The sequence below is a fragment of the Lasioglossum baleicum genome, chromosome 1 (genome assembly GCF_051020765.1).
Source record: "Lasioglossum baleicum chromosome 1, iyLasBale1, whole genome shotgun sequence".
Taxonomy (NCBI): Eukaryota; Metazoa; Arthropoda; class Insecta; order Hymenoptera; family Halictidae; genus Lasioglossum; species Lasioglossum baleicum.
Window position 1 is genome coordinate 17,393,909 of NC_134929.1, and position 25,261 is coordinate 17,419,169.

The following is a 25,261-nucleotide window of genomic DNA, read 5'->3' on the forward strand; positions in this document are numbered from 1 at the left end:
CCTTCGTATTATGCGTGTTTTTGCAACATTACTCTGGAACGGTTCTTCGTCGAGGAAAATGTAATAGTATCTCCTCTTAGCTTCCTAATTGGCTGCAAGCAGGAGAAGCGAAATTGCGGATGTACCGCAATGAAATTTCTAGCGGTTGATTAAACCCGAAACGAGTCTAGCAACAATTGTTTCCCGATGATTGTGAACAGCCTTGAAAGCGTTGCTTCCAGTGAAAAAGAAAATTGTAAGACTTCTTTAGAAGATAAGGTATAAATTATAAAGTCTCTTCCATAGGAAATGATTGAATAAAAATAGCAGCAAGCGTATAGAAACTTAATCTTATATTTATAAGACAATACCTGCCAGTCAGTTTCAGTGCTCAAGAATCAGAAGCTATTCTAGCACTTATGGCCTTTGGTTGGCATAGGTGTTCGCGATATGACCGAAGGTATCCCACGCAGAACTGGATACCACCGGTGCAGATTTATTAATAGCGTCTCTGGATGAGGTCACATGATTGTTGACGAATCCTCTGGATATTCCGAAAACCGTTTACGTAAACGCGATTTCTGTTTGGCCGCAGAATTATTTTCGTGCGCGCCAAGTTTCTCGGAAACTATCAAGAAGGTGCGGATGCGGTCATACCGAATGCAATTCTGAATCTCAACGTTGACCGCCTCATGCATACGTTTTCAACCCGTTCCTCTCCTACGTCCTAAAGGTAATGAAAGGAATCTTAATTAGTGGAGAGGACATACTTTGAGTGATCTAGAGAGAGAGAGAGAGAGAGAAAGAGAGAGAGGAGTCCGCAGGAAAAGGTATGTAGTTCGTAGAAAGGGTTGCCGCTGGCCTAAACGGAAACAAACACAGCCCCTACCTCCGTCGCGCATTTTAATTCGCGACTCTTGAAGTCCCGTCCCTCCAGCCCGGGCTAGTTTCCAAGCTCGTTTCCGCTGGAAAGGACTCCAGGCGTACTGGCCCTTCGTTTCCCATCTTCTTTAGGCTTGCTGCCCTTCGGGGAAAAGTTTGCGAAACGAGTGCCCCTCGAGCGTCCCCTCTTGACTGTCTACAGTTTTATGCGCGTTTTCTGAACGGAACGCTGCTTCTTCCTTCGGTTCCTTAGCAATTTTTGCTACTACGTTTTCCGCCGTGTACCTTTCTTCGCGAGTTTCGTTCACCTAATCCAACTATTATCGCTGGCCCAGTGGAACTACACGAAAATCACGAAAATCATGAATATGTATCACGAAAATTGGTAATTGCGACATAATACTGTCTTGGTTTGAACCGATTGAAATAATTAAAGAAAGAATTAAATTTTTTAATGTAAAGCAATTTAAAGCAATATGAAGAATATGTAATCATGTGAAAAACAGTCCTTTTACAAAATACATATATATTTTTACGTATTTGAATCTCATTGGGGAAAAATACACCCGCAGTAATATAAGTACAGTTACCCTACTGAACTTGACCCCATCTGTGGTCGCGACCTCTGTTTCCAATTTATCAACACGATCTACAGGCCGCGAACCTGGGGCCGTGCGAACTTGGGGACACTTTTGTTGGTATCCTTGGAGCGTGACACGACGTGGACGACGAGGATCGCGGTAAAAATGATTCGAATTACGTTGGGATGGCAGGACATTACGTTAAATTGCGGGTATCCTGCGGGAGCAGTCGCAATTTCGTATACAATTGCGTTAACGATGCGAACGGGAACGTATCGCGGTGCCATTATGAAACGTCTACTCCGTTCTGGAACCAATATTATTAAGATAGCGTATGCGTGCGTGGCGTGGCGTGTCGCCGACAGAAAGAAATCAAGGCGGCAACGTATCGCCGGAAACGCAGTTTGCACGATAGAAAAAGAGACCGGCGTTAAATGCCGCAGAGGAACGGGCCGGCGCTAATTACGCTCGCCGGCTTGCGGCTAATGTGTCACTCGCGCCGCGGATCGTCGTGCGAAAGCGAAAGCAATCGCGAACAACACTAGCCAGCTCCTCGAGCAGAACAACGAGGGGCGCAGTGGTTTAAACGTTCCTCTGATTGAATTCTTCCCACTCGTCGATTAAGAACAAACGTCTGGACTGCGAGAATGGTAATTGCTGTCCGACAACCTAACCGCGCGCGCTAGAGTTAATAAACGATTCGAATGATCAATAGGAAGCCTTGAATCTGATGTTAATCTCTCCGATAATAGCCCATTAACGAGAGAGAGAGATCCGTAATGGATGTTTTCCAAACTACAGCCGCACTATTAAGGCAAACAAGGTAAACCGGCGCTGATGGAATGCGCGGTTAAATCCGACGTAGCGTCAGACGTACGCTCGAACGAGTTAGATGTTCTCCGAGTGGGCGTGGCTTTGTAATTCTTCATTGTCGCTAAGTCAAACCAGTGTCTAAAGGGCAATCTCTGACGTCTCCGATATTCTCTCTATCTGCTGAATGACTTAACCGATGTCTACTCGATAGATTAAGTTGGCCTGAGTGGGCGTGGCTTCGTGGCCCTCGATTCCCACAGGGGCAGCCGAGTGGCCCACAGACCAATCAACCACCCACTACGTAATATCACACAGCAAATTCCACGCTTGCGATTTCACTTCACAAAAGAATTGCGCTTTCCGGAGACCCTAAAAAGACTTACGAAGAAAAGAGGGCAAGGGCAAGACGCTTTTATCCCGAACTCTCCCACGCCAGCACGAAATCGTGAACAGAGTGCGTGACATAATAGGGTGACCTACCCAGCCAACGAACATTTAAGCAGCATGTAAATATGTGTAAGTCAAACAATGATTTTCCTAAGCGAGGAAACTAAGAACAGCAATTACGGGGTTCGCGTGAAATTTCACGTGTCGCGCGGGCACCTGGCCGCTTTTACGCGACAAAATACTGTCGCGATGCGCAACATCGAATGAACATAGCTCACTCACTCACCCCCCACGCCCCGAAGCTAGGAAAATCTACTGTATAATGCAGGAACGTCGAGTGCATTCTGCTCGCGGCGCGGCGCGGCGGTAAAAGCGATTTCACGGTAGCGCGAATTTGGAGCAAGTCCAAGTTGAAAATCGATCGACCTTTAAACCAATCGGCTATGTGCCTCAGCCCCGTCTTTGCCCTTCTGTGCGACAAAACGAGCGTTATATCAGGAATCGGTGCCCCATACGAATCTGTCCTCGTCAAAGAACGGGAACGTTTCCGGCCGTTGCAGAAGCGCGATCATGTTTACAAGCGGCAAACTCGGGGAAGTATGCTTTGCATTTACGAGCGAAACACTAAAACAATAATACGCTGTACCTGCAGAAGAAGCAGCTACGGGGTAGGCAAATTAATTTGATAGCTCTTCCTCCATTTTCTTGCTGTGTTTCACAGAAAACCAATACAGTAATCGCGCGCGTTTACTGTCGAACAGCCGTGTTCTGCACTGACAGTGATCGTTCAGAGACACTATTTTTTTATGACTGCGTCTATCGCGCCGACCACGCCGAGACTTCAATCGAAAAGCCGAACATAGAGAAGGACAGAACGAAATACGAATCGCGAGGCCGAAGCGTGTCGCCGCGTCGCCGGCACAGTTTAAAGGCCCGCGTTTTCTCACAATGTAATGCCAGTTAATAATACTTTATTTTTCATTACATATTTTTTATGGGACTTTCACTAACTTATTTCTGGCATTTTTCTGATTACAATGCCACCAAACACGATATAATTTCAACCGTATTTAGTGGTTTAATCGACGATGAAATTTTCGAACGCAATGAAGAACAGCGTATGGGAAAATAGAGACACGGACAGTCGCCGTCGCCGCGTTGTCGCTGTCCTTCCTTGCGCCCAAAACATTCACCGTCGATTAAACCACTAAATACAATTGAAATTATATCGTGATTGGTGTCATTTTAATCAGAAAAAATGCTAGAAATAAGTTAGTGAAAGTCCCATAAAAAAATTATGAAAATTAAGTAGTTTGAACATTCGATTCATTCGAGTCAATGTTGTGGTGTTCACACCGATATACCAGAGCCGAGATCAATCATCGTCGCCCAGCAGTGGAATGGGTAGGCACTTGACAGTCATCGCACAGACGACCTCTGACAGTAAACGCGTGATTACTGTATTATACATTCAAGTATTAACTATAGCCGGCCCTCCGAAATGATTCAGATTTTTACTTGTACGATTTGCGACATTGTAGAAGTGAGAAATTGAAAAATTATTTATGTAGTATACTTCTTCATTCAAGTGCGTATTCTGTTATGTTGAATTATAAATGAAGTTGCTATTTCTTTCGAACAATTTTAAAGATAATCCTCAACATTTCTCTCCTACGCACTTGCTGCATTCTACAGGAAACTGATTAATTCAGTCACCGATTTGAATGCGAAATATAGTTAGACTTGATTAATTGTAAGAGTTACGAATCAATTTGTTTACCTGATACGAAGACAGACAGACAGAAAACAGAGCTCAAATCAGTTTAAGCTGTTTGAATAATCGTTCTTCTCAGAAAACCCGTACTCATAGCATCTTGCAGGAGGCCGAGACTAACCAATCTGAGGTTAACATAAGAGCTACGAATTATTTATTATACCTATTACAAAGATAAACGAGAAATATATCAGATTGTGCAGTTTGAAGAATCGTTCTTCTCGGAAAAAAAATCTTTTATCTCCAAACCGGTGAATGATCGAATACGGCGAATTGTTGGATGTATCGATGGGATTCGTTGTGCAAATTGATCGAAGCAGACGTTTGCCTAACCGATGATAGTGATAACGTCTAAGCGCCGTCTCGCAGTCGTAAACCATGTTAGAGGCTCTTCGCGCGGCGCGGCACGGCGCACGGCCTTTCATGCGATATTAGGCGCACGCGAGAGCGTGTTTCGTGGATCGATCGAGAGAGCCTGTAGCAAATCGCCGCATAAACAATGCACGTCCACTCTCGATCGGCAATCACGGGTATTTCCGCTGGTTACGATCGAACCGTGAATTACGAATTAACACTCTGACTCCGGCAAACAGCCCGGCAACCTCGATAAATCCCATTAAACCGCAGTAACTTATTCAACGGAATAGGAATTGAAAAGATAAGAATGCTACTACCGAGAACTCTTTCAACCTTCTTGCATTTTGCATCTCGTAAAATGCTGATGCAGCGAATAGGTCGGTGTACAAATCCATTTTTGGCCGATCTAGCTGGCCAAAAGTCGATATCGTTCAACTTATCCCAAGTAAAAATGAGTTGTTACCTGGAAAAGTTGAAAACTTTGTGGAGTCAATAAACCGTCGGTTTTTTCCCGATTTGGCATTTCCGTATGGAGGTATGATCACTTTGTGCCTTTCGCCGTGTCGTCGGCATTATCAACGTCTGAAGTGAAATATTTTTAATCACGAAAGTTATTTTAAGAAAACTGATGATGGATAGTGTTGTAGCCGGTAAGCGTGCGTATTTCACACAATTTTAATCAGATATGTGTTCATTTAAATAAATTAACAGCAAGTGAAAATAGTCAATCTGAAGGCAGTTCTAATCTAAGGTAGAGATTAAAAAGAATCAATGAATTAAAAAAACTGATGCATTACTTTCGACTGATTGAAATTATTAATGCAATTCATGAGAATTTCGTATTGGCATTTCTGCTGTACCTGATGTGGAACGCATTTACTTAATTTAATCGAGGGACATTGAGTAATAAATTCACGATTCCAATATTTTGAGCGAAAAGGGATATAGTAGGGTTAAACACGCGACACTCGGAGTGTGAATCGGGTCGGGCCAAGCCGATCCCAGTCGAGCCGCGTCGAATTAATCGAATTAATTCGATGGAATCGCTCGACGCGAAGGACGCCGGTCGACAACGGATGAAACAGACCGCAAAGAGACTAATGACGAGTCGAGCAAGGGCTTCGCAACGCGATGGATTAATTCGGAATCCCTAAAGCTTCCGTCGATACTCTTTTCTCTGTGCTCGCGGACGCGAGTCGCGATCGATGCGCCGTGGCGCACTGTATAATAATAATAAAAATCGGAAAAGTCGTCGTTTAATATCGATCCGAACGTACGAAGATTTTCGTAGGGTTAGCGAAAGAAAATGTGTGGAATGAGAACAACAATGAGTGAAACAAGTGAAAAATACTCACGGGGCCGAAGGAAAAATTAGAAGCTACGCAAACGGTGAAGCTCTGCGGTGAATTCGCGAATGGGACACGTCCGGGAACGTTTAAACGAGCTGCTAGCTAAATGAAAACTGCGAGACCGCTATCGAATCCATCGACGAGCGTAACGAGATTCTTTAATTCCCAGTTGATCCGCATACGTCACGAGGAATTCTAATTTTGAGAGAACGACCTTCGGTTGCGCGCTCTCAAAAACTTCGTTTGCATAGCAGTATGCGCACGCGATAAATCGAAAAAGCGATCGCGACCTTTTACGATCGTGGATCGTAATGCTGATCAGTTGTGAAGGTTGACTGCATGCAGTGCCGATCACGTGGTAAAATATCGATCGTAGGTGACGCTGTCGAACAGTGATCGATCTTCGAGATCGCTCGCGCAACCGATAACCAAAATTGAATTTTTGAACAAATATTTATACAGATCATGTATATATATGTACCATGAACAACATTTTCTTTCATCAAAAATGCAGGTCACTCCAATTTTTTAAATGTTAGCATACATTTTTGAATTGATAAAAAATCTTAAATTCGGGGTCGAGACGGTTTCAACGACCTACTATACCGTAACCTAAAACCTTGAACTAACGCTGTGAAATGATTTCGGCCAGAAAAAAACAGGTTTTCAGCCCACTGTGACGCGGCGGCGGCTGCTGTGCGTTATGGCAATTCCGGTGTAGTGTATCACGCGGCGAAGATAAACGAGCTAATTGCGCGATCATTTGCGTCAGTGAATAGACGACACTTGAGCAAACACAGGACAAAACGAGGCTCCCTATCACCGACGACACAGTTGCGTAAATTTCAGCTTGGTTTTCGACCAGCCCAGTTGTTTGATCAGCCGCGTCTTCAACGTTCGTTGCACGTGCACAGTGATTCGCGGTCGTATAAAACGCTGAAACCGCAGACAAAGTCTTTCGGATACGTGGCTCGTTATCAAGCACGCAAACACCGGTAGCGCAACGTTGCTGCACGCTGACAGTTCTCGGGGGCGTTACGATTTACGACGCGATGGTACGACCCGCTGACAACCGGGTTCACGAGACAAGTGCCACGATTGTGCGTTATAATTATGATTTGATCTGACCGCCTCGCGGATCTTTTCTCCCAAATGACAACCGTCCAGTTGTGTCCGCAGAATTGCGAACTGAGCGAATATTCTTATTTCTAGACTTTTCGGAACCAAAATCTTCGAAACATTTCCTAGATCGTGTAGTTCTGCTATTTTTTGTGACCTCGCGACAAATATATTTGAAAATGAGAGTTTAAGATTATTTTCGGGAATTTTGTCCTCACCTGACATACCAACTCATTTGTTACCATTTTAATTTTTTTAAGTGATCGAATACTTTCTGCCAAGGGTTGTATTCGACAAATGAGATCAGATATCAGTCTGTGTCCTGGTCAGTCTATCTCAATCAAGTAAGTACTAGCTTACGAAAGAATCTAATTTAATTAATTCCAGTCCATTTTATAGAAACAGCCCACTATGCGACGGCTTCGCGATCCTAACAGCCGCTTACAATAATTAGCCGTAGCCTCCAGCCTGTGCCAGTATAGTGTAACAGTACAAATTCCCTCTCAATGCCATGCCGCTGCTCATCCGCATGTTTACACTTTCTTCTCGCGGCGAGATCGAGCGACACTCGTGAACCGCAACAACAACGTTTCACGTTCGTCGATTGACAAACGAATATTGGCCCATTACCAGCAGGTAATGCCGGCTTTCTACTTCGCCATGCTAATTGGGATCGTGAACGAGTATGGTTATTATTGGCACATTGCACGGTTTCGTGCGTTCTTAATAGTAGAATTTATCGGACTGAAAAGTATAGATTTAGGATCCATTACTTTACTATTATTGAGATTTTTATAATGATTTTATAGACACTTGATTGACACGTATATTTGTTCCGGCGCGTTTTGTAACAGAATTGTACAATGTCTCGATGTCTTGTTATCTTGTCTGGAACGTAATACATACAGCAAGTGATAAGCATTTGTTGGTTTTAGTGTTAGGTAACTATGGAGATTTATGAGGTTCGTTCAGGTGATCGGTCGTTTGATAGTTTAACACGAGCTTTAGCACTACTAACCGGGGACCAAAAATAACTGCTATTCTAAAATTTTCTACGATAAAAATCATTAATGAGAAATTTAAGACAATGTACAGAAAATATAAAGAAAAACATTCGAAGAACAAAATGATTCAAAAATATCGATTTTTATACTCTTTGGTTAGAAATAACGGTTATTAGTGTTCAAAAAATTGGATCCTCCTCGATAACTGTTATCGATTAAGAAAAACTGTTTGGATTGCTCAAAGCAGTTATCGATAAGAGAAGTTCATTTCGATCACCCATAACAATTATTATCAATGAGAGAAATTTATTTCTATCGCTCATAACAGTTATCGATGAGAGAAATTTATTTTGATCGCTCATATAACAGTTATCGATGAGAGAAATTTATTTTGATCGCTCATATAACAGTTATCGATGAGAGAAATTTATTTTGATCGCTCATATAACAGTTATCGATGAGAGAAATTTATTTCGATCACTCATAACAGTTATCGATGAGAGAATTTCTTTTCACTTGTTCATAATAATTATTTCAAATGGAGTTTCAAATGGAGCAAACCTGTGAAATTGATTGAGAAGGTTTCGTACAAGATGAATCAATAGACCATAAGAACAACACAAAATCTGTTTGTTTGTCACATTAAAATTTGATTCTAGCAATTAATTGTACGAATAGAAAATTTATGAAATAATTAATTTTCTACCATTTGAAAGTTGTACTATTTAATAATAACTATTACAAATTTCCGTCATCAACAACTGTTATGAGCGATCGAAATAAATTTCTCCTAGCGATAACTGTTATAAACGCGATCGAAATAAATTTCTCTCATTGATAACAGTTATAAGTGATCCAAATGAATTGCTCTCAACGATAACATTTACCAACAAGAGAAGAAATTTTCGGTTACATAATCCTTACTTGTAACCAATACGATTTTAGTCGATGAAATGCTTGTTATTCTATGACTTTTTTTCATTTTGGTTATAACAGTTATGGTCCCTGCTAATAACTTACATTACAATTTACATTGTTTTATAATAATAACAAGAATGCGTTTATCCAAATTTTTAATGACATAGTATGCACATTTCAGTATCCTCAAGAACTGAGTGTACAATCCGTTTTGGGTTGCTCTATTGAGTCTATTGAGTTTTCAGTCAAAGGTACACCGCCACCTTTAGGTTCAGTAAAACGGACAAAAAGTCGCACGCGCACAGCATCGGCAATGGGCCAGTAAAAAGGTGATTATTCGAAAATAATACCACACAAATTTTTATTCGAACTCATATTTAACCGTTTCGAGCATAATTTTGTTGGAGAAAATAGATAAATTCGACTGGTCGAAAGCTACGGTTAAAAATTATTCTCGCGTGTAAAGGGTTAAATAGACAGCTGCAGCAGTCGCGGTTCGCAACAGGCAGCCATAGCCGCAGGATTCCGCGTAGCTACCAGACCGAACCGACAAAATCCGGCTCGGAAGCTAGACCTAGAACAGCGAGTCTGCTCTGAGGTACCTCGAATTTATTCCAGGCAGGTGTCCGCCGAGAAAAAAGGAACACCGGTAGGTGCATAGCAAATCCCAGTCCCCCTCGAATCGACATCCCCTCATAGTTACGCAACACACTCACCGTTACCACTTTCCCCGTGCTCTTTCCAACGGAGACGATAGAAGGAGAACGGAAAAAGCCGGTTCGTCGGTAGTCGAGAGTAGTCGTTCCGCGTTGTTCGGCCACGTGCCACGATTGTGTACCGCTTCGCTTCCCTGTTCCCTTGGTCCTTCGCCTTGCCGTGGTCCGCTTTCCTTTCCACTCTGGATGATGTCCACGCGTGAAAGAAAGCTCGGCAACCTTGGCCTTCGACGGGTCCACCGGAATATATGTATATGTATATCCGTTCCCGGGGCCCCGGACGCGAACTGGTCCCCGACTAGTTCCCCTCGAGCAACACGTATGTATTTACGGACGCGAGCGAGAGGGAGTCTTTCTGGTAGGGCAGCCCTTCGAACTGGCTTCGGACGGCGCGGCGTTTCCTGACACCGATCCAGTAACTGACCTTCTCAACGCAACCGGTTTGCCAGCGTGGCCCTTCTCCTCGCACTCGCCGGACACCGTTCACTCGACGGCTCACAAAACAGGCTGCGAAAGGTACGAACGAACTCTACAAAGGGTTCAATCCCTTCGAAAACTTTAAACTTTTCAAACGATTCAAGCTCTCCAATATATATCCAAACGCTCCAAAGTCTCTAGATGCTCCACACGTTTTACAAGCTTCAAACTTCCCAATGGTTCCAAATGCTCCAAGCTCTTCAATGGATTATCCAAAGGACCCAAACGAACCAAAAACTTCACAAGCTTCAACTCTGCAGTGATTCCACCCGTGGTGGCGCCCAAAACTCTCCAATGGTTCCAAACACTCGAAACTTCTGCAATCACTACAAATGCTCCAAACGTTTCAACGGCATCAGAAACTCCAAACACTTCAGGAGCTCAAATGGCTCCGAACGTACCAGTGCTGAATGACTTCGAACGATCCGCGCGCACGTGTCGGAATCTTCAAAGTCTCCGGACGCCCCGAGCTCTTGAATGGCTCGAAACGGCCCAAACTTCTTCAATGACTTCAAACTCTCCAAAGCCTCCAGACGTGCCGAACTTCTCCAAAAACTCCGCAATCTCTTCAGATTCTTCGAATACTTGAAACAAACCTCACGTTTCAGAAGCTTCAAAGTCTATGAACGAAGTCACACCTTACCGAACCGCTAGGTCCGCTAGATTCGCTAGATCCCGGTGCGAAATCTTCCGCAAATCGCGCGAGACAGCGCAAGCTCGCGCTGAACACGAAGGGACACGGAGCTGACTCAAATCCGAAGCGCGCGGCTTCTCGGCGAAGACTGAGTCCTGAGGTGACCGGCCGCTAGCCGCTAGCCGAGAATCGACGTAGAACCAAACCGTTGCCGAGTGAATGATGCCACGCGCACACGGATCCTCTCTCTCTCTTTCTCGCTTGCTCTGTTTATCACGTTCCTTTGTCTACTTCTCCCTCTCCCTCTCCCTCTCCCTCTCCCTCTCCCTCTCCCCCTTTCTGTTCAGCCGTCGACGTGGACAAGGCCCGCGAGTCAATAGGACTTTTCTCAATTAGACGAGATACGCGGATAGCGGAATGTAAAGCGACATCGAGGAGCAGTGATTACTCGGGTCATGTCGTTGGTGTGAATTGCTGCGAGACCCGACTGAACGCGATAACCTTCGAAACTTGGCCGAACAACCCGGAGATCCTCGTGGCCATACTGGTGCCAAATATTGTGAAAAGACCCTACAACAAAGTGTTCCGATACAGAAGACACTTTTTCCGGGTTCTCTAGAGCGTTCTATACCTGCTTTTATACATCTACCTTAGTCTAGAAAATGTTATACAACCATTTATTGCCGTCCGTACTATAAAAATAAAAATTGTCAATTCTAAGAATCCGAAGGCCACTGAAATTGCATGTTCTCGTTTAACCTTCGGACAACAGGCGATTTTCATAACTTAGGACCGTTCACACAGCTCTAATAAATAATTTTTTAAAATTTACTTTTGGTGATATTTCGTGTAGACATGTTTAAACATGTTTTTCTTTGCATCTGGAACTGAAATTCTGCACCGTAATCAACGTCAGTGTCGAGAACTTGCATAATCCCAGCACGGAAGCAGTTCCGCGAAAAAGTACCGGCGCGCCGAATATCCGATTTTTGCGGGCGGATTCAGCGGAAAGCGGGCTCAGGCTACCGAGACGTCTGATATCTTCGGTCTGGTGCATTTCATTGCATTGTTTCCCGCAGGATATATTCAAATGAGAGAGGCGACAAAACGAAAGTATGAGCTTGCCCCAAAGCTGCGTCCCGATAACGATCGTCGCATCCGGTTGAACGAAATGCGGCTCTTTGGTGCGGTGTTCTCTGACACGAGATCGATTGGTCGCCAGGTGTGTGTCGTATCACAAGGATACGCTGCGGGTCGCATCAGGGCATAAGTACAGCGAGCCAACTTTCTACGGGCGCAGAGCTCCACTGGGTGCGATTCTCAGTGCAATTTTGTTCTTGAACCAATCAAACTTTTCGAATGTTCCAAACTGTTCGATAGATCCGAAAGATCCGGAGTCTGACAGATTACAAACGTCTGAATTCTGTACATACTTCTCCCCCAAAAATAATATGCACCTTGCGCTGTACACATTTTGCTCAATCTTACATTCTTCACTTCGTATTATATAATATGAAGCATTCCATTATCACAATTTTTTAAGAGTTTCCGATAGTCTGAGGAAAAAATGTTTCGAACAGAAGAGAGAGTTGAACAGTATTTAAACATCTATAAGTTTCTATACATATACATACGTATATAATATACACATTAAATGCAACACAGTGTTGCGAGATGGTGCGTTATGATAACCAAAAGACGTGCGAACTTTTCGAACCGTCTCTGAAAAATTTTCACCGTTTTTTGTAGTGAATTTTCACAATATCTATGCGTTGGTAGATCGTGTAATTCTCCGTGACTAAACCTCAATACTTCCTGATGCCAGTTGTCAAAGATTAATACTCTATGCTCGCCACAAAAAAAAAATGGCGCGCAATTTAAAATGTCAGGTCATTTTGAGACGCCCTATATAAAAGTTCGGAAAAAATTTTTTCCGACATAAATAAAAATTATTTTGACTTTTTAAATGTTAAGATGCATTTTTGATTCAACGACCGATTTTTCGGGCTAATTAACCTACTGTGTGGTGGTTGAAAGAGTCGAATTGAAAATAAAATTACAATTAACCAACAGCGAGAGCCAGGAATTAATTCGTGCACCTGGTAAATTGATATTCGGTGGCGCATTCGTGTTATGATGATCGCGATTCAGCCGTTCGATAGCGACGGTCACCGTTGACCCCGTGTCAATCAACGTATGCGAAACGTATCGAAACGAGGATCGAGACGAAATCGACAATGTGTCGCGTGCGATCGGAAATCGCATTCAGTATAACCGCAGCATAACACGTTGACGCGCTGCAACCGCAAACTGATATCGAACGTGCGGGTAACCGGGTGTACGGGTTGCGCGAATTTACGTTGCCGCTCGCGACCCGTCGCGCCGGTATTTATAGCAATAACCCGGTCTATATCTATATTTTCGGCGAGCGAGGGGATTCGGTCAATGGTGCAAATCGTTTAACGAGTCGAGCGCGCGCGACAAACTAAATTTACTGCTCTCCTATATGCATGCGCGAATGAAACGGCGCGAAGCGGCGCTACTACCGTCCGCTTTCGATCGATCGATCCGAGCTAACCGGACAGAAATGCCTTTCGAAATCACGGACCTAAATCCGGTATGGTTTTCATACCTGTATCGTACCCGGAAAGCTGCGCCGAAACCGATCTGTAGTTAAGATAATTAACAGGGGGATACTAAACGATCGCAGCTCGGAATTTGTATAGCGAATGTTAGCACAGTCGGATCTACGAGATCCCTTCTTATGAATAGACTGCGGGTTTTTCTGCGTATAGGTTGCAAATATGTGTAAATAGTGGATTTTCTATTAGTTTCTGAGATATTTGACAGAGAAGAGACATTTTATTATAACCGTACTTATATTAACTTGCCGTGTCAAATCTTATAATCGAATTTTAAACATCTCTTCCCATACTCCAATCTTGCTTGTATACACACTTGCTTCCGATGACAATAAAAGTAGAGAATGAAATATATAAAAAATCTTTTTAAATCCACGCTTATATTAAGATGCACTAAAAAGGAGAAAACAATTTTTTTCCTGGTTCTCCATAAAATACCGAATCCAGTTAAATGATTGATAATATTTTCCCCAAAATCTTAAGAAATCAGTTCAAAATTTCTTCTGTTATAAAATTAGTGTCGGAATGCATAGAAAAATTTAATATAAATTTAAATAAATCCAGTTAAATGATTGATAATACTTTTCCCCAAAATTTTAAGCAATTAGTTCAAAATTTCTTCTGTTATAAAATTAGTGTCGGAATGCAAAGAAAGATTTAATATAAATTTAAATAAAATCATGACATTAGTGACTAGATTAGTGACTAATTAGATATAAATATTAAAAGCGTGGAGCGCTCACGAAGATTACGTTTAGCGCTCCACACTTTTATTTTTATAGTCACTAATGTCATGATTTTACTTAAATTTATATTAAATTTTTCCATCTATTCCGACACTAATTTTATAACAGAAGAGATTTCGAACTACATAATTGCTTAAAATTTTGGGGAAAAATTTTATCAATCATTTAACTGGATTCGATTTTATGGAGAACCAGGAAGAAATCATTTTCTCCTTTTTAGTGCATTTTAATATAAGCGTGGTTTTTAAAAAGTTTTTCCATTTAACTTTAGTTTCTCACAATTGGCTCAGAAAATTCTTATTTTGCTTAAAAACCGGCAGTTTAATAATGTATTAAGAATTATTAACAATTACTTCAAAACGAAGTTTTGCATCTTGCACAATGTGGCTTAGTTTATTCCAGAATGAATAAATTTCTGTTCAGCCACTAATTTCAAATGTTCAGACTGTGCGGAGAGCACATAGAAGGAGTCGACTACAATGGTATCGATCTTCGCGAGTTTCTCAGGCCCGCGATCGAATCTCGAGGGTTTTTTTTCCGCGTAATTGTGCTTCTGGTCTAATTAACGCGGCAAAACGGCCGTGTTTATCTTTCGCCGAGATTCGCACGCACCCTCGTTCTCACGATGATGTCAACGCGTACGCTCGGTTCGCATTCACTCGCGACTTCTTCGAGTGTGTATGTATAATACATTGACGAGGTGTTAGGAACGAGGAGGACGAGGAGAGTGTTGTCTGTTTGGTGGCAGCGGCCTCGGCCGTGAGATGCACGAGAGGTCGAGAAAGACAATAGAATCTGGCATCCGTTGAGCCACTATGCTTCGACTGAGCTCCTGGCACCGGTTACTTCCGCTCGAGTTTGATAAAGAGAAGGAATTTTCGGTCGGAGAGCTCCCTTGTGCCAGGTGACAGTCAGTTTGGCATCGTCTAACTACGATTGGGTCACTGGGGACCCGTACACAAAGTACGTTTAGTCACGTTTCTGATTTCGTTGTTCCGTAACGTTCAATGGATGTTTCGTGTGTTCAATAATGAAGAAAGGACAAAGTTATTTAGGCTGAAAGCTCTCGAGGACTGTTCGAATGAGGGGCTTTATATAAGAGTTTGAAACGGTTATTTTCGGAGCGGTTTCAAGCCGTGGCATCGACGATAGATCGACAGGTTGGGAATAGGATTGTTCGCGGCTGACTGCGCGAAAAAGGCTGCCGCTCGAAGGGATCTCGTCGACGCGTGTAATACGGACCCGAAGTTCGCGACCGATGACCAGTCGCGATAAGCGGAATCTGGAAAGTCCGCGAGAAACGGCACAGCACGTCTCTCTGTGCCCCGTTCGAGCTGCCCTGCTCGCGCGAAAACTGATAAGGAGAATGTATATCCGGACTCGACTCGACTTCTACACCCTTTCTCGAACGCTGACGAGGTAGCTATCTTGGAAACCGGCCAATTTACACCCCCGCGTTCTTCGAGATAGTCGGATAAGGAGCGGAATTGAAATAATCCCTCGTTTCTTTCGGAACCATCCAGGCCACGACCCATTTCCGTCGCGCGATGGCTTCAAACATTTGCCAATTGAAAATCAATGTAACTATCTTCTACAGAAGAGCCCCGGACAAGAAGTCTGAACACTTGCTAATAAATTGTTTCATGCTTTTAATCTCTCATTTGTCATCATAAATGCTTCATACTCGTCTACTAATGAGCGTGTGTATCCCGAACAGGTTTTCTATTTTTTATGTGAATAAAAATAGAATGTATGCAAGTATTGAGAGTCTTTTGGCCTCAGTTCCAGTACAAAGGAAACTCTGAAACGGGCAGAACGAGCATTGTTCGCGCCGGGAAATGCTCTCCGTTCCCTCTCGGTCGTTCCTGCTGTTCTGCATACAAATTGTGGAAGCATCCTTTTCGCACCGTGTTTCACTGTCCGACGGAGGGACACGCGAGTACCCTTCCTCGGAAAGATCAGAGATTATTCTGCTCTACCGTTTTCCGGTAGAAAGAAAAAATAGAATCGTAAGCCCCGCACAGGGAGGGGGACGACTCGGCATATTTTACGATCAGGCACGCCTAATTACCGTTTCCCCGGTTATCAGGAACGCGAACCACGCTAATTGTTATTTACCCCGTAGTCGGGCCGAGGAACTTTCGCGAACACGCGGCGAGAAATTCGAAGGGAAAACTAATTTTGCCTTCCACGTACACAGTAATTATAATTTCCCCCCCGAGAAACTGAAAATAAATTAATCAGAAAATAACAACAGAATTCAAATCCCATGGTAATTGAGAAAATTCCTCAGATGTTCAGGATGATGACTCTTCTCGAATTCTTCTGATCTGAACTATTGTAATATTACAATTTTAAATCGTACACTGAAATAAACAGTTGTCTTTTTGAAAATATTGTCTTTGAACTTTTACACTTTTCTTAAGAGATTCTCTGTTCATGTGAAACTTTTATTGTAAACAAACGTTATTTTTAACTTTTCGAAGAAACTTCTTTAGGAAGCCTTCTCACGGAACAGATATCTCAGAATCGATGTAATAAAAGTTACATAGAACAAGTATCTTTAGAACGTCTGTTAAAAAAGACTTCGTAAATACTATTAGTGAGCGAGATAGAAATAATCAACTTAAGGCTTTAGGTATATCATATCATGCTAAGATAAGATATCAATTGTAATAATTATTTAATATTGTTCAAGTATATATATAGTAAATTATCAGTAAATAGTCGCAAAACGGCCGTTCACGATAAACGCAAAAAAATATATTCTCTCCACTGTAGTAATCTGATCTCGGCTCGGGTGTATCGGTGTGAACCACTACTAATGCGACGCGGATAGTCGCACAGTTTAAAGGCCCGTGCGTCCTCACAATGCAATACCAATATAAACATTTTTTTATGAAACATTCACCAATATATTTGTGGTGTTTTTCTGATTAAGGTAATACCAAACACGATATAATTTCAACTGTATTCAGTGGTTTAATTGACGATGAACGTTTCGGGCGCGGGGAAGGACAGCGTACGAGAAAGAAAGAGACGTGGAGAGTCGCAGTCGCAGTAACTCTCTTTACACACGCTGTGCTCCTCTACGTTCGGCTCGGTCTCTGAAGCTCAAGAAAATAGTGTCTGTCTACGAACTTGGAAACGAACCACCCCGAAGGCGTTTGGGATTATAGAGAATTTACTGTATTTACTATTCATCGTCCATCATTCAATATGTATTGCAATACTCGACGGCTTTGTTAATATTGTTGAACAAAATCTCTGTCCCAGTAATAAACGAACTTATATTTTTATTATATTTCATATAAGTCCTGTTCAAACTTTTACGCTCCACAATGTTTTTTTCCCCCATTCTCATTAGAACTTTTAATATGAGGACGTTTTTCAAAGTTTTACGGTCCACGTTTTAAAATGACCAATTAAGAAGTTCCTCAACTCTTTCGTTCCCTGTTTCAACCAGTGGTTATCGGAACCGTTTGAAGGCCCAGGAGTAGGCAAACGAGTAACTGTTATGCTCGAGGTAGGTGGGAGGATCTGGCAATTAGGGGAAAGGCTCGAATTACACGGTGAACTAGTAACGAATTATCAACGAGCGATGGTATCGTATCGGCCGGAGTAATTACGCCTCGGGAACACTGGAGAATCCGGGTGATTATGGTCTCTAGCCCAAAGCTAATAACATTAACGGCGATCGTTGTTGCACATACAAGTGCCTGAGAAATTCTCGGATCCCCTCGATCGTCTTGATGGAGGATATATCGAACGAGTTTTTCATGATATTATGCTGGAATTGAAATTGAAATTGATATTGAAATTGGCAACGATCGATGCCACTAACAATCGATTCCAGGAAAGGGGATCGTCGGCGAACGTTACGGAAAATCGATCGAGGAAACTGGCCATTAGAGTTCGACAATATTTTCGAGGGTGTTGGCTCGCGTAACGTGAAACACGTATTTCGTATCGATCAGCGGCGCTCGTTTCAGGCTGCACCGGCGGAAGGTGAGAGCTTCGGAAACGAATCACGTACCAGCCGAAAAACCACGAAGACTGTTAGCTCAAAGAAGCTTTCCGGATTGCACCGTGGAGCAAACGATCGCTCGTCGAATAGTTCTTCGTCAAGAGACTGCGGATTTCATAGCGGCTTCTTGCGAAACTTGGCACCGGGAACTGTCCGAAAAAGTTTCATAAGACTTCCAATTCGTTTCCCGATTACAGCATCTACACGAAAGAACAAACTTTTATTTGCACCGTGATCTGCTGTCTGGAATCGTCAGTCTATGGTAGACTGCCGACTTTTATGCAAAATGAAAATTCTGTTGATTTTGAAACACAGGACCACGTGGACATTTATTTCTTTAACCGAAAATTTTAACACAGCGAAAGGAATTGGGAACTATTTTATTAGAAAATCAATAAATTTTATAGCTAAAGAACAGATCGTGTCCCAACCTTTACGACAGTCCCTTACGGTAAGGTTTTTAAGAATAAATGTATCAATTTTTATGGTCTTTGAGGCATAAAAGTACAATATGCGTTGAACTTTCGTTATTGACGCAAGGATTAATAATGACGGACTTAATGGAATACAATGAGTTTCTTTGAGCGTCCAGGAGGATCGGTTTGGCAAACAGTTGCACGGAAGAGCGAAAAGCTGTTGGTTGGTAAACCGTGGACGGTGGCTATCGCGTAAGCTCGTGGTTCGCAGCGTGCTGGTACAGCGATGGTAACAACAGAAGCGATAAACTGGCAGCGAGGAAAATGTTAATCGAGGCGATTAAGCGGCTTCCCCGGCGATATTCGCGTCCCTCCCAAGCCGGCGAAGATAAGCGAAGATAATAAACGCCCGGGGTTCTAAATTGCCACGGTAGTGTTCCCGTTCTTTCGGCCTTTCTGCTTGGTTTTCCGTAGAAAGCGGAGGCGCAGTCCGGAATTCAGTTATATCGTGCCTCGGTCCGAGGCATCACGAAATAGCACGAATCCCGGTATCATCAGCTAGCGCGGGATTTAACAAGGAAATCGTTAGACGGAGCGTGATTAACCCCGCCGCTCCGTTGCGATAATAAACGAGCCACGAGCTTCATAACTCATCGGTGCCGTGCTCTCTTTCTTGTCGGCAAACGCCGACGCGACGCGTCCCACGGTGTTCCGTTTTCTCGAAAAGCCAAAAATCAATTCCAGCAACCATGAAACACGTGTTTCCCACTGTAGGGAATCATTGTGCAAAATACAAAGGTTCAAACATCTAAATTCTACTGAATTTAATGAGAGGTATCACAATAACAAAAAATCAATACTACTTCCCATTTAAAAAAATGTTGGTGGCCCACTTTTCCCCCCACCAAAAAATGACCCCAAAATGGACAAAGTTTTGTTAATATATCTTCCCACTATCTTAAGTTTCATGTACTGAATCTTGTTATAATTACATAAAATCCGCAATCTATTACAGACGGAACTAATCCTTCTATTCATACAGATTTAGTGAAAGAACAATTTCGATCTGGGTCTCTTTCTCCCATTCCACTTTAGTAATTCGAGACGGTTCGTTTTGCTTGAACGGAAAGCAGGCTTGTTCAAGTTTTTGTCTAGTCCTGACAAAACCTCTGGAAGCGAAAGAAGCATCGAACGGCTTAATTGGTCCTGGGGAAAAGTCCGGCAGCGATCGTTGAAAAGTTATCGCAGGAAATCGATCAGAAGCAGCATAATGCGAGCTCAACGCAACTCTCGATAAACGAAAGTTCCTTCACGTTCGCGTAGTTTTATCGGAGCGCGAGCCGGATTATCTGGGAGTCGGCTCTCGATTTCGCGGTCGATCAAACCAACGAGCGGTTAGCACGATTCCGTTTCTAATTCTGAATCGGTTCTTGCTCTCGACAAGGCTGTTGTTCTCTCTTATACAGCGTGTCTCAAAAATGTACTATCTTCAAAGGAGCGGTTCCTGAGGTCATTTGAAGTAAGTTTTCCCTTTGCGAAAATATTCTCCGAGGCTTTGTTAAGGATTTATTAGCGAAAAATCACGGATCAATCAGAGCGCGGCTATAGCGGACGGATTCCGGCTCGGAGTGGTCCCAGTATTTTTTGTTAATAACTCCTTAATAAAGCCGAAGAACGTTTTCGTAGAGGAAAAAGTGACTTCAAATCACGCCTTTCAAGGAAGTACATACAACACTTTTGAGACACCCTGTATGTTCGTGATTGAATGTTGAAGGTGTGAATGCATGAGTTTGGATCATGGTTCAGGAATCCTTGTTCGAATTTCACGGCAAGCTACTCGATTAGCGCGTCGCACAACGGCGTCCTTTCTTTTCTAAGCTAAAAGAGACGGTAGCCGGTTGCGCAAGGTCGATCGCGTTGTTACGACGCAGAAACCGTGCGATTTTCCCGATCTCTCGGCTCGGTTTTTTGTACCGGTGCATGTTCTTGTGCAACGCGTGGCACGCAGTGAAATCCTCGATCCAAGAGATCTTGTTGTGCAGCCTCCAGAATGCGTTAATCAGCGGACGTGGACGCCGAGTGGCCGGGAAATCGAAATCTGGACTAGAAAATGAAACTGGTGGCAAGCGCGCTTGCTTTTGCTCGCTTGCTTTCCATCTCCGTGGATAAAACGCGAGCTAACGCGCATTTGGGTCATCCTTAGCTCCCCCATTATTTTTCACGTACTCGACGAGCGCCGGGGACGAGAGGAATCTTGCCGTTTGCACGCTCACGTGTTCGACCGAGCCTTCGACGCTCGAATTTTTTCCTGTTCTGGTAAGAAGATGATCTAACGCGCCTAGTTGCGAGATTGTGAGTGGTGGGAGGATTCAGGAGCTGCTGGAATCTTCAATTCCTACATTCTGACGTGATTTTTAAAAAGATTTGAAAGAATGTTTAGGTACGAATTTAATGTACAACTGTTACTTTGTTTAGATTTTGAAATCTGTTTGCAATCAAGATTAAAACTCGAAGGGAACGCGGCTGGAGTTAAGATTCACGAGTTACAAAATTGCACTTGTCAGCTTTGATTGAACTGAACAGAAATGTTAAAGCGGTGGCTGTTAAATAAAAGTGCAACTGTTTTTCACAATTCTTCGCCGTCCGATAAGCTGGTTTCTGTTGTTCCTCAAAGTAACTCGTTTGGTCCAGTTTTATATAAAAACCTTTCAAGTAAGTTTTCGTGAAACTCCGTATTTATAAAAATTCAAAGTGCTTCGAATAATAGTCATGTTTAGACCGACAATATTATGAATATTTTTTCATGTAGAAATACACGGAACAAAAAGAATAACATTTGATTGTTCAACATTTAGTATCCGAGAGAATTGACTTGAAAGGACCGGCGAATACGGGTGCTGTTGAATAGGAATTGACTCATGTGTCTGATCACGACCCACCGAATCTACTTGAAAGTACCAAGGCACGCGTACCGGCGGATTTTCGAACTCGCTCCTCTCAAAAAAAGACAACCATAAGGAAAATATTATCCTTCTTTCGCTACACATCTCGGATTTTATGCATTTATGGCAAAACTGTACGGGTGCAATTTAAAACAGTAAAAAATGAAAATAAAAATTCAATAATAAAGTAGTAAATAATAAAGTGTTTGAACTATTTATTTCGCCAAATAATTCCCACCTATGCCGCAGTCTAACCAGCAGTACACGCCGGTCGAACCTGTCGATCGACTGACTTTTCGAAAGTGAGTGGTCGCGTGGGCGTTCGAACAGTCAAATCGGTTAATCCCCGAGAAATGCTTCAATCAAAATTCCAGCACGAGGAACATAGTGAACGCGGTACGATTAAGGACTCTTGGTCTAGTCCAGACCCTATAGAGACATCAGACGTTTAAAGACACGAGACAGATGTTTCCCGCTAAACATTCTGTAAACGTGACGGTTTCGAGATGACGGATCAGTTTGAAATCGCGGTTGATCCTCTGGAAATGGCATGTTCAAAATTCCAGGTACAAGAAGCGTACTTGAAGCAGTAGAATCAAAGACTTTAGAGTTACATGAAAATTGATTCGATAGATTTTTTTACTCGAGCAGATATTGTAGTAAAAATGGCACAGAATCTAAATAAATAGAGCCTTGTAATTTTTGTAAAGCTAAGACACACATTTAGTCGCTTTTAGTGCTTGGTAGGTTCAGTGTTAAAGATACGAGAGATGTCGATTGGATATAGATGACGGGGCCAGTCTCATGACAACTGTTACGCTAGGACGTCAGTATGGAAAGACGCGGTGCGGATCGAACCCGCGTCGAAAACACTGACCTATCTCTCGCATGTCTTTCGGTGGTTGTACTACTTTAGATTCGGGTGTCCACCTACCGCGTTATCCGAGGACGCGAGTCGCATATCCTGTTCGAGGTGTCCTGCTGGCCCTGTGGTTGCGAAAGGACAGTTATACCGGGCCCAGCTTCCACGGTGTTGTCCGCGAATCGTCTCGGCTCGGCTCGGCTCGGCGTCAGCCTCCAGGCCCCGAGAGGGAGTACTGGATAATCCGCCTGCTCTTGTTACGACACGACACGCTGAATTTCGAGGTTGTTCCGCGCACAGCCTTGTCCACCGGGCAGCCTCTAGTCTCTGTGTGGCTTCCGACGAGGTAAACAACCGGAGACAACCATGCTTTCGTGTCGATATCTCTTCGAGAACATCTGAGAGAACACCGAAAGGCTGGCACTGGCTACACGCACCACCGCTTACAGGAGCACGCTCTCTCTCCTCGCACTCCCGAACACGATCGCACGGTAAAACAGACACTCTTCTGCGGAGATAACTCACGAATACAACGAACCATGGAGACGTTCCCGCTCTCCGTTGATGGGAAATCGACGAGATCGAACCAGGATCTATCGAATGGAATACGCGGATCTCCGGTCCTGATGATCTTTACTGCGGACATCCTCGAGGAAACGTTGCTACGAATGACACGCGGATGACAGCGGCTGCATACGGCAGCGCTGTTAACTTCGTGTACTTAGAGCGCCACGGTAGCGGTGCTGAAGGAAAGGTCCTTGAGGCGCCATCAGACGAACTTTTATGGTACAGCTGTTTTGCATGCAATGCATTTTTCTGTACACGGTTCTGAATTACCGACTCTGGAGAAAATGTTCTACGTTAGTGCATCGACCAAATACTGTTGAAGACTGCCAGCACCGACGAGATAGTATCTCGTCGGTGCTGCCAGCCTTACGGGAGATCGTGTCACAGTTCTGTGAGCCCAGGTTGCTGTAAGCAGTTAGCGCAAAATCAGGGTGCACGTTACTACATTCAACCCCCCGCGGTGTGCCATAACACACAACTCGTTCGCCATTCCAACAATGGAACAAGTGTTCCCGCTATCGTACGACAGTACCGTACGCAAAAAGAAGACGTACATTAAGTTACGTTACCTGTGGCGGTATGTACGACAATGTCATGGTGACCATTGTAAATATTAGCATCTAATGCGGTGCAAGTCATAGTGTTGGGGCGTGACTTGCGATGGCGGAAATCACTGTAGTTTACCTGAACGCAGCGACGTATGCCTTTTAGCCATTTAATTGTGTGTGAGCGCTAAATGCAGGGAACGTACCACTGCGTTTCACCAGTATGTATGTATATTTTTTGAACTAACCGCCCACAACGTAGGCTTGATCGCGTTAGTAGACATACACGATATGTATGTATGTAAAGCGTAGCGAACGCCTCGTCGGCCCGTAAGGTAAAAGACGAGGTATCGTTACGTTTAAATGCAGTAGCTTTGTCGACGGAATTTAGTGTTCATCGCGCCCTGCAAAACTGGTTTCTGCAATGTCCGATCTGTAACAATAGTCGAGGTCGCGAAGTATATAGTCTCCTTCTCGTGTGTACGGTGGGAATTCGCAGAATGGAATGGAATCGAATCGAATCGGTTTAATGTGTAAGTTTTCCAAAATGCAAATGGTAGAAAATGCCGCCTTTTAGAGTTGAGATATGACTGCTCCTGATTACTCGCAGCCGGTGTGGCAGCCCCTGATTACTCGTAGCCGGTGTGGTTGCCCCTGATGTTGGTATTACAGATCACTGTTAGTTCCAAGCTATTAGTTCCATCTCGTCTGTGGTGTCCATAGGAATCTGAAGTACCGACACCTTAAAATGCCAGTGATAGCAATAATTTTCTTTAAATTATATCCATAATTTGCTATTAACCCGGCTATAAATATTGTGCCCCTTGAAATAATAATAATACATCTCTCTAATTCTATGTATAGAGGTGTTGACACTGAATGGTAACGGGGTGTTAGCACAGACGAGATATAGGAAATGGGGTGCTAGGAACCCAATACCGATGGCACCGACGAGATACTATTAAAGACTGCCACACTGCCAGCCCCTGTGGTATTCAGCGAGCCCGGTAACCAGGCGCAACGGGCGCGGGGATAACGTGAAAGTTACAGTGATCTGATATACCACGTCGCTAAAAATTCGAAATAGTGCCACAATAATGCCAAAACCACCGACGAGATACTATTAAAGACTGCCAGCCTTATAGGAGTTGGCGGGACTCGAATTTTTCGGTATTTCTTACGCCCTCTAGGGTTATTCTGGCTCCATCCAGAGAAACAGAAGGCCAACGACAGCATTTTGTCGGTAAAGAAGACCACTGAGGAGATTCTCGTCGCGATGTCACCGACGAGATACTATTAAAGACTGCCAGCCCCTGTGTTATTCCGCGGGACCAGTAAGTGGGCGCGAGTGGGCGCGGGGATAACGTGAAAGTTACAGTGATCTGATATACCACATCGCTAAAAGTTCTAAATAGTGCCAAAATAGTGCCAAAACATCGTCTGAAATATGGCGGAGAATGTAACATTTAATAATAATCGATATGGTTTCGTGATAATTCGCATTCTCACCGATACATCGCGACG

At 43.4% G+C, this 25,261-nt stretch overlaps 1 protein-coding gene and 1 long non-coding RNA gene across 7 annotated transcripts in view; one reads left to right on the forward strand and one right to left on the reverse strand.

Moving 5' to 3' along the window:
• Nucleotides 1–23,330, reverse strand: part of LOC143209787 (beta-1,4-N-acetylgalactosaminyltransferase bre-4) — a 53,408-nt gene extending 30,078 nt beyond the window's left edge. Inside the window, exons 1-3 of one of the 6 annotated variants that reach the window (XM_076425963.1) lie at nt 1,452–6,108; nt 869–1,201; nt 351–706 (exon numbers count right to left, since the gene is read on the reverse strand). The gene's annotated coding sequence lies outside the window, so the exon portion shown is untranslated. Of the gene's footprint in view, nt 1–350; nt 841–868; nt 6,109–9,879; nt 11,303–22,697 lie in introns of those variants that run through there. The other 5 variants (XM_076425939.1, XM_076425953.1, XM_076425948.1 and 2 more) reach the window with 5 other exon arrangements.
• Nucleotides 14,552–21,990, forward strand: LOC143210093 (uncharacterized). The gene is made up of 3 exons (XR_013009186.1): nt 14,552–21,137; nt 21,297–21,533; nt 21,677–21,990. It is a non-coding gene; the product is annotated as an uncharacterized LOC143210093 (long non-coding RNA).
• Nucleotides 23,331–25,261: the final 1,931 nt, after the last annotated feature.